This window comes from Podarcis cretensis, assembly GCF_951804945.1.
Source record: "Podarcis cretensis genome assembly, chromosome: 4".
In the NCBI taxonomy this organism is placed as follows: domain Eukaryota; kingdom Metazoa; phylum Chordata; class Lepidosauria; order Squamata; family Lacertidae; genus Podarcis; species Podarcis cretensis.
This window is the reverse complement of record NC_137173.1, coordinates 96,398,254-96,408,189: the sequence shown is the minus strand read 5'-3', so window position 1 is coordinate 96,408,189 and position 9,936 is coordinate 96,398,254. Positions and strand designations below refer to the sequence as shown.

The 9,936-nt window shown below is 46.1% G+C and overlaps 1 pseudogene across 1 annotated transcript; it reads left to right on the top strand.

The window, feature by feature from the left end:
• The first annotated feature begins 2,725 nt into the window (after positions 1–2,725).
• Positions 2,726–8,783, top strand: LOC307214241 (2-oxoglutarate receptor 1 pseudogene; annotated as a pseudogene). Its single transcript, XR_013844011.1, has 2 exons — positions 2,726–2,760; positions 7,681–8,783. The product of XR_013844011.1 is annotated as a 2-oxoglutarate receptor 1 pseudogene (transcript).
• Positions 8,784–9,936: the final 1,153 nt, after the last annotated feature.

The window sequence follows — 9,936 nt, the reverse complement described above, 5'->3', positions numbered from 1 at the left end:
GCAAACGTAATTCAATGTAAGCTAGTACAAAAGTGATGTGTATTGGGTTCAAAACTCCTAAATCCGCTTTCTCAAATTTCCAGATATACTGACTGGCCCCCAAAGGTGGCAATTCCTGGTGTAGACAACAGTCAGCCAATTGGACCGATGCTCTGACTCTGTCTAAGGAAATCTCTCTAAAAGCATAGCTGTCAACTTTTCCCTTTTCTTGCAAGGAATCCTATTCGGAATAAGGGAATTTCCCTTAAAAAATAGGAAACGTTGGCAGCTATGTATAAAAGGGATCCAGACCTGAGTAACCTCCCTGCTAAATAAACCGGGGTCCTTGTAATGCTGGAATGATTTTATGAATTGTTCCCGTGAAAAGGCATTCCCTACCATGCTCCCTGTTAGGGGCTCACTCAATATTTCCAGTAGTTCAGAAGAAGAGGCCGTTCTCTCATCTGCGCAGCGAAGCATGTACCTTTGCTGTAGGAAAATGCAAAGTACTAATTGGCTGGCCAGCTTGCAAGGCATTTCTACACAAGAGAATACCTCAGGGCAAGAGCAAGGCTCGGCACGTGAAGAGAACATGTCATTTAAGGTGCCAGAAATGGCCTGAGCCTACGGAGTAAGAGTCAGTATCAACACTTTATGCAGCATTTAATCCTTAAAATACACCCACCAAAGCTTATATGGAGGCTTACGTATCTTTTTCTGAAAATGCTTCTCCCTATGAGCATGACGTTTATGCTTTGGCTACACAAAGCACATCCTGCCACAAGAACTGTAGTTTAGCCCTCACCCTTAACAAAACTATAGTTCCTAGGACTTGGGGGGGCACTTTAAATGTGCTTTAAATGTATGGTGAGGTGCAACACATAGAATCAATTGCTTGCAATCGGTGTTTTCTGCATGAGACAAACTATCTCCCACCATTTTCAGTAAAACTTGAACTTACCTGCTAATCCCAGTGGCTTCCAGTGCTCTGGAAAATGTTCACACCTAGTCCTTTCCTTTGGGTTGTGCTAGCATTCCCTGCCAGACAGAGCTGAGCATGGGAATTGCAGGTGCACTCAATCTACTTCTAGATTGGCCTCAATCTGGGTACCCAAATCTTTGCAGCAAACGACAGGTGTGAGCAATAGAACAGGCAACCAAAACATGCTGGGAAAGATTTTGTGATGTCATCCTGCTCTCATGCCTAAGGGAGCCTTTAAGTTAAGAATTAGACTACAGTGAGAAATTGGACAGGAAAATGGGGCTTTTGTATCCCTAATATCTGTGTGGAAGAAGGGCATTTGATCGGTGCATGACAAGGTTCACATGTCAAAGTTTCCTCTTCCACACAGCCCATCACCAAGTACTAATTTGCATGCCTAAGGGTATTGTGATTTGTCTGTCTGGTGATGTTGATTTTCTCCCCCTTCCCTGGACCAATGCAACTGCAAACATTTCATAAATAGATAAGTCACTCTAAAGCTTTATTTTCCTAGCCCTTTTCATTGCAAAATCATGAGTTATTTTCCCAAATTCATTTTTTTCTTACATGAGGAATCTGCTTCTAAGTAAGCACACCTAGGAATGGGCAATATGCTTTGTTCATCAGCACCACTGCCATACAACAACTTATCAAAATGCATGGCATATGAATAAGAAACAGCCCATAATTGAAAGCTATGCATAGCTGTAGAGTCACTAATTGCAACAGAGAGATTACTGTTTGTTTGCCTCCTGCTCCTGGATTTGAGAGTGAACCCACGAGAGTCATTGCGGTTCAGACCAAGGGTCCCGGACCCCTCATGTGTCCCTATTTTCCAGGGACACCCCTGATTTAGTGAAGCCATCTCAGTTTCTGATTTGATCCCGGAATGTCCCACTTTTCCTTAGGATGTCCGTATTTTCATCAGAGAAATGTTGGAGGCTATGGAGTTATCGGACCCCCAAGCCAAGGAGATAAGTAACTATACAACCTTTAAAGGGCTCCTGAAGGCAGCCCTGTATATGGAATATTTTTTAATGCTTAATGTTTTTATTATGTTTTTATTTATATGTTGGAAGCCACCCAGAGTGGCTGGAGCAATCTAGTCAGATGGATGGATGGATGGATAAATAAATAAATAAATAAATAAATAGGACGTCCCTATCTTCATTGGAAAAATGTTGGAGGTTATGGGATCCATACCCTCCAACATTTCTCCAATGAAAACAGGGACGTCCTATTCCATGATGATGATGATTTTATTATTTATACCCCACCCATCTGACTTGGGTTGCTCCAGCTGCGCTGGGCAGCTTCCAACTCATATAAAAACATTAAACATTTAAAAAATTCCATATACAGAGCTGCCTTCAGATGCCTTGTTAAGGTTGCATAGTTACTTATCTCCTTGGCTTGGCAGCTGCATAACTCCATACCCTCCAACATTTCTTCAGTGATTAGCTCCTTAGTCCTCGGAGTCACACCCCTCCTGAACCTAAAGGCTGCAAACAGTGAGAAAGGTATCAGAGCAGAATGCCAAAGAGGGCAGGTCTAGTGGCTGCTATATATATAAAGCCCTCAGCCACATACAAACAGAGCACTTTCATGAGCTATCAACTTACATGAATCTGGATTGGTATATTATAATTGCAGCTGGCAGCGAAAGCAGCAGAGGCACCTGGCTTTTGCGTTGCCACCCAGTGATATGATTAGGCTGTATGGATTGCTCAGCCGCTGAGGCTTGTCACATTCCGCTCAAAACAAGGGAAGGGGAAAGGAAGCTGGCAATGAGTCCCCAGGTAACTGGTATTACTCTGCTCTCTAACTTTAGATATTTATTGTGTGTAAATAAGGATCTGTTTATAGTATTGGAGAGGTGGGATAATTCTGCAACTGGGGGAGGACAACTCTCTTTTTAAAGGTTTCATTTACAGTGTGCTATTTATACTATAGGAGACGAGAAGATGGAAAGACCATTATAGTTTGGCTCAAAATAGCCCGGAAATATCAAATAGTTACCTTTAGATAAAGTAATTGTTAAATTATGGAAACTGGGAGAAACTGATGTAAAATGCTTTTTTAAATAAAGCATGATGACTATATATATATATATATATATATATATATATATATATATATCAGCGCAAATTGCCTTGATTCTACCTGGTCGGTGTCACATTGCAGATTTGACAACCAGATTTTAGGAACATAAAGGTCTATTATCCTTCTAATTGGCCCTTCAAACAATTCCCCTCTGCCTCTGGGTAAGTGATAAATCCTTGGAAGCAGTTGGACTGTTATGTTATGGAACATCTATAGCAGATTTGTGGCAATTAATCATCTCTGCTCCCTAAATATGACCGAAAAAAGACATTGGGTGGGTGGAAGGACCAAATTAACCACAAATGTTTCTATATTTGCTTTGAAGGTGAGTAGAATTTCAATATTCACTGTTGGATATTTCGAGCTGACGAATGACTTGAAAGTTGATTTCAGAATAAACTAATTTTGCAGCATGCTCTTAAGCATTTGCTCTGAAGTTCCATTTCATTTTAGAGGGACTTGTGTGTGTTCCCACCCGGGCCCCCGCGAACCTTGGACAAAGGGTGATATAGATATTTAAATAAACAAACAAATAAATAAGCTTGCTTGGTTGCTGAAGATTGTAGTAAAAAATGCTTCAAAACAGCTGATCAACGTGAGGCTCGATTTTGCTGTAATCTTTTATCATCACAAAGTACCGTATTTTTTGCACCATAACACTCACTTTTTTCCTCCTAGAAAGTAAGGGGAAATGTCTGTGCGTGTTATGGAGCGAATGCCTGTGGGTGGCGGGGGGGATCTGCTGCAGTCGTGAGCAGAGGATCCATGGTTCCCCTTCCTTCCCTCCTCCGTGGTTACAAAGCATGGATCCACATGGATGCTCAGGATTTTTGCATTGGGCTACTCCAAACTCACTGTCAGATCACATGTCTGTGGCCACAGCATGAACCACAAAAATCATATATCCACTATTTCGTTTACAATATTTTCTTTCTTGTTTTCCTCCTCCTCGAAGGGGATCGAGATACGGATATGCTCGTACCCCTTCCAATCTGCGCCCCTTCCTGAGAGACGAGGGTAGGGTGAGCAAGGACTACTCACCTCCGTCACTGGTGTTGTGCAATGCCAGGTCTATAGGCAACAAAACCGCCACCCTGCGAGATTTCTTCACCTCGCAGGGGGTTGACCTGGCATGTGTGACTGAGACCTGGGTGCGCGAAGGGGATACTGTTACCTTACGAGAGATGGCGCCCCTGGGTTTCTCCGTCCTTCACCAGTCGCGGACTGTGGGCCGGGGGGGGAGGGGTGGCGTTATTAATCCGGGAAGATTGTTCTTTCAGGGCTCTACCATCGCCATCGATCCCCGGCATTGAATGTGTTGGCCTAGTGTGGGGCTCCGAGGTGAGCTTGGCTGTCTGGCTGGTGTACCGGCCACCTAGCGCACCAGCAGCCACCCTGTCAGGCCTGCTGGAGGCGGTGGCCGGCTGGGCCTTGGAGTTCCCTAACCTATTGGTATTGGGGGACTTCAACATCCATGCTGATGCCACTCCCTCCTCACAGGCTCTGGACCTGGTGTCTTCCATGGAGACACTAGGGCTCTCCCAGTTTGTTTCGGGCCCCACACATCAAGCAGGCCACACGCTGGATTTGATCTTTGGCGTCGGTATAGATGTGATCATGTTTCCTTCGATGAAGGTGCCATGGTCTGATCACTATGCTCTGAAAGCCAGGATTGACGTTCCACCCCCACCCTGCTTGGGTGGCGAGCCAATTTGGGCTCGCCCGCAGAGGCTGATGGACCCTGATAGATTCCGTCAAGCCTTGCGGGACCTTTCTCCCCCTGGCGACTCATTGACTGAGCTTGTTGAGGCCTGGAATACCCAGCTCCTGGCAGCCATCAATGAGATCGCACCTAAGCGCCCTCTGCGACCCCGCAGAAACCGGGCTCCCTGGTTTACTGAGGAGCTCCGGAAAATGAAGCGGGACCTCAGACGGCTAGAGCGAGTATGGCGGGGTGCCCGTGACGGAGCTTCAAGAACATCTTATAGGGTTTTTATGAAAACCTACGAGATGGCAGTGAAGGCCGCTAAAAAGTCCTACTTCTCGGCCTCCATTGCATCCGCTAGCTCTCGCCCAGCGCAATTATTTAGTATAATTCGGTCTTTAACGTCCCTCGAAGGACAGCCAAATTTAAATAACAATCTGACACACAGCTGTGAGGCATTTGCGAGCTTTTTTGCGGAGAAGGTCTTGTTGCTCCGCCATGACCTCCCTGCCAATTTGGATACAATAAAGGAACTGGAGGCCCCTCGACTGTCCTCGGGTTCAGTATTGGACCACTTTGACTGGATATCCCCAGCTGATGTAGACAGACTCCTCCGAGCTGGAAAGCCCACCACCTGTCCTCTCGACCCGTGCCCGTCCTGGCTGATTAGAGCGTGTCCAGACGAGGTGCGGGCCCCCCTGGGGGATATCATCAATCTGTCCCTTGGCACCGGGACATTCCCAGGGGAACTGAAGGAGGCAGTGGTGCGCCCGCTCTTAAAGAAAACATCATTAGATCCCTTAGATCTATCCAATTACCGCCCGGTTTCGAATCTTCCATTCCTGGGTAAGGTGATTGAGAGAGCGGTTGCTGAACAACTTGGTAGGTTTCTGGATGAAACATCAGCTCTGGATCCATTCCAGTCCGGCTTCCGCGCTGGTCATGGGACCAAGACGGCTCTGGTCGCCCTAACAGATGATCTCCGCAGGCAGCTGGATCGAGGCGGGTCGGGGCTGCTGATTCTTCTAGACCTGTCAGCAGCCTTTGACATGGTCGATCATGAACTCCTGGACCACTGCCTTGCCGACGTGGGGATCCAGGGCACAGTCCTTCAATGGCTGCGCTCGTTTCTCTCTGGTCGGGGACAGAGGGTGGCGCTTGGGGGGGAATTGTCATCCCGCCACTCCTTGGTGTGTGGTGTGCCTCAGGGTGCAATACTCTCCCCGATGCTTTTTAACATCTTTATGCGCCCCCTCGCCCAGCTTGTCCGGAGTTTTGGGCTGGGCTGCCATCAGTATGCTGATGACACCCAACTCTATTTGTTGATGGATGGCCACCCGGACTCGGCCCCAGACACACTGATCAGATGCTTGGAGGCTGTGGCTGGATGGTTACGTGGGAGCCGGTTGAAGTTAAATCCTTCGAAGACAGAGGTCCTCTGGCTGGGACGGGACGACATGGGACTGAGGGGGCAACTCCCATCTCTTGCGGGGGTGCAATTAGTGCCAGCACCGTCCGTTAAGAGTTTGGGTGTAATCTTCGATACCTCCCTCTCCATGGAGGCGCAGATTGCAGCTATAACAAAGGCGGCATTTTTTCATCTCCGCCAAGCTAAGCAGTTGGCTCCTTACCTCTCTCGCCCTGACCTAGCCACTGTGATCCACGCGACGGTCACCTCCAGACTGGATTATTGTAACTCGCTCTACGTGGGGCTGCCCTTGAGACTGACCCAGAAACTCCAGCGGGTGCAGAATGCCGCAGCGAGACTCCTTACGGGGTCTTCGCTTAGAGATCACATTCATCCGGTGCTATACCAGCTGCACTGGCTCCCGGTGGAGTACAGGATCAGGTTTAAGGTGCTGGTTTTAACCTTCAAAGCCCTATACGGCCTAGGGCCCTCGTACCTACGGGACCGCCTCTCCTGGTATGCCCCACAGAGGAACTTACGATCTTCAAATAAAAACACCTTGAGGGTCCCAGGCCTCAGAGAGGTTAGGCTGGCCTCAACTAGAGCCAGGGCTTTTTCGGCTGCAGCTCCAACCTGGTGGAACGCTCTGTCACAAGAGACAAGGGCCCTGCAGGACTTGACATCTTTGCGCAGGGCCTGCAAGACAGAGCTGTTCCACCTGGCATTTGGTCAGGGCGCAGCCTGACCCCCTCCTCTGGCAATCTTTACAAAACTTTAGTTTATGGTTGCCATCAATTTTGATTTTAATTCATTTTTATAATGTTTTATAATGTCATACTGTTTTAGTGTTGTTAGCCGCCCTGAGCCCGGCTTCGGCTGGGGAGGGCGGGATATAAATAAAATTTATTATTATTATTATTATTATTATTATTATTATTATTATTATTATAAAAACTATGTGCGTGTTATAGAGCGAAAAATACGGTACTTGTAGGATCCTGTTCCTGGCATAGCAGATGGGAAACTGAGACAGAGAGAGAGGATGACTTCCTCATATCCTCCAGCTGCCCAGATTTACCAGGGACCAACCAGATTTTCTGCTGCCCATCCTTGGTAAATGACTGTCCCATGGTTTGGGGTTTTTTTTAGGGGAAGGTGCCTTTTGAGGCAAATGTTGCACTCAGCCATTAAAAACCTACTTTCAGTTATTGATGCTCCAGTTCAGATTATTGTAGTGTTTTATATGTGGGGCTGCCCATGCAGCTGTTTTCAGAAAACCCAGACATTTAGCAAAATTTAAAAAATCTGCCCGGATGGTGATTTTACCTCTGAAAAAGAGGACATGTCTGGGAAAGTCCAGACATTTGGCAACATTTACCTCAACTAAACATAGGATTGCTGTCAAGCTGAGTTGTTATTTCTATGGCCCTACGGAGAGGATTTGAGCATAATTTATATTTGCTCTATCATCTAAACCACTTCTTTTTCTTTCCCCCCTCAAAGAATTGAATATGACAACCGTGGGCACTGAACCTGGAGGCATGGCTAATTTCTCCTCTTTGCAGAGTCCATGGAATGCCTTCGGAAACTGCACAGGTGAAGGCGCAATATTTCAGGACATCTATATCCCTCTAATTTATAGCGTTCTCTTTCTGGTGTGCTTTCCTGGGAACATTATTGTCATTTCTGTGTATGTCTTCAAAATGAGGCCCTGGAAAAGCAGCACTATCATTATGCTAAACTTGGCCATTACAGACCTGCTGTATGTGTCTTGCCTTCCATTCCTGATACAATACTACGCCAGTGGAGAAAACTGGATGTTTGGAGAATTCATGTGCAAGCTTGTCCGCTTCAACTTTTACTTCAACACGTACAGCAGCATCCTCTTCCTCACCTGCTACAGCCTCTTCCGTTTTATTGTCGTTGTCTACCCGATGAACTGCTTTTCCATTCAGAAACGGAGATGGGCCGTTGCCGCCTGTGCTGTAGTTTGGGTTGTTTCCCTGTTGCTGGCCAGCCCGATATTCCACGTGATTACGACTCAACAAAACGCCCACCGATGGATTTGCCAGGATCTTACTAACTCTGCAGACTTGTTCACGGTGAGGTGGTATAACTGGCTCCTAACGACATTTGCTTTCTTCTTGCCTTTGGTAACTGTCACTCTTTGCTACGCTGTGATTATCTACACCTTGGCAAGAGGGCCTCACACTGGCACTGCTTACAAGCAAAAGGCTCGTCTGCTGGCCATAGTCCTCCTGGCTGTCTTCTATGTCTGTTTCTTGCCATTTCACATCTTCAGAGGAGTTCGCATTGAGCTAACTATCCACCCTGCAAGCTGCCGCACAATGCGGAGAGTCCGGGATATTTTTACTGTGACCCAGTCCTTAGCATCACTGAATACCTTTGGCAACTTAATACTTTATGTTGCATTGGGTGATAACTTCCAGCAGGCCATTCTTTCTGTCTGCAAACTGATCATGAAGACAAATAAGAAATAGATAAGGAGGAAAAGTGATGTGACTTGCCCAAAGCATGAAAGAATAGGTTGCATTTGCTGTTGCCCTAAACCTGTGTAATTTCAGCAGAGGCATAAGACTTCTTCATGTGCAAAAGCTTCCATGTATTCTTGGAAATAAAATGTATGGATCCACTTTCCTTTGTGTCCCGGAACGTAACGTGTGTATCAGTTGCCTTCGATTCATGGCATTCCTTTTGATCCTCTTCATATTGAAGGAGCTGTGTTAAACAGAGTTGTTTAGGAAGCCATCCTATAGCAAGTTATGCAAACCTTGAACAGGCTAGGATCCAGTGGATTTGGCTTAACTCCAGCATCCTCAACTTAGTCAGAGCTAAGTCAGTGTAAATCAGAGGGGACGTAGGCTAGATCCTAAGCCCATCTAGCTTCATCACATTATGTAGGAACCCAGCTTAAATTAAGCCAGCAAAACAGCTGGCGTAACTCAAATACTATTTTGAAAGCTTGTTTTCCCCAGCAGGCTTAGGCCAGCTCAAGCCAGCAGTAAACCCAGTGCTGAGTGGAGTTTGCATCTGGTGTAACTTTACACCAGCTGAACTTACGCCAGTTTGGTTCACAGTCCTGCTGGAATAAAATCAGTTCAGTTTTTGACACCACACATAACTTGTTTTCTGGGTGCATGCTAAACAAGAACCTGGAACCCTTCTGGTCGGTGGCATGGGCCCCTTGAGATCCCAGGGTGGAAGAAGAGGGAGCAATATTGTTTTCTCAGTTCCCAGAATGGCTTCCTGCAGCCTATTAACTCTCTCAGCTGGGCTATAACACACACAGCAAAAGTTTGAAATAAAGCTCAAGCACATGAGCCTCTTATTGTAGTTGAAGCAGCAGATAACATTTTAGATAACATATGTATGTGTTTATATATATATAAGGCAACAAAGTCTGATACACACAAACATTTGAGTGTGATAGAATCAGGATTGTTGTGTTTGTGATGCAGTTCATCAGAGGTACATGTTATTAGATAGTTCACTTCTCAAGCTTCTTTCAACAAGGACATGCTGATAATTTCTATTTGGGGTTGATAACTGACCAATATCCTGGCCCCATCAAAATTTGCATCAACAAATACAGATATTCACAAAACTTCAGAACTCAAAGTTGCAGTTTCTTCTCGAGGAGACCTCACTATTACATTGGGTCTGACAATGACAACACTGCCTTATGCTCAATCACTAGAACCCTATTCCCTGCCAGGCGCTTAGAGCATTACAGCAAGG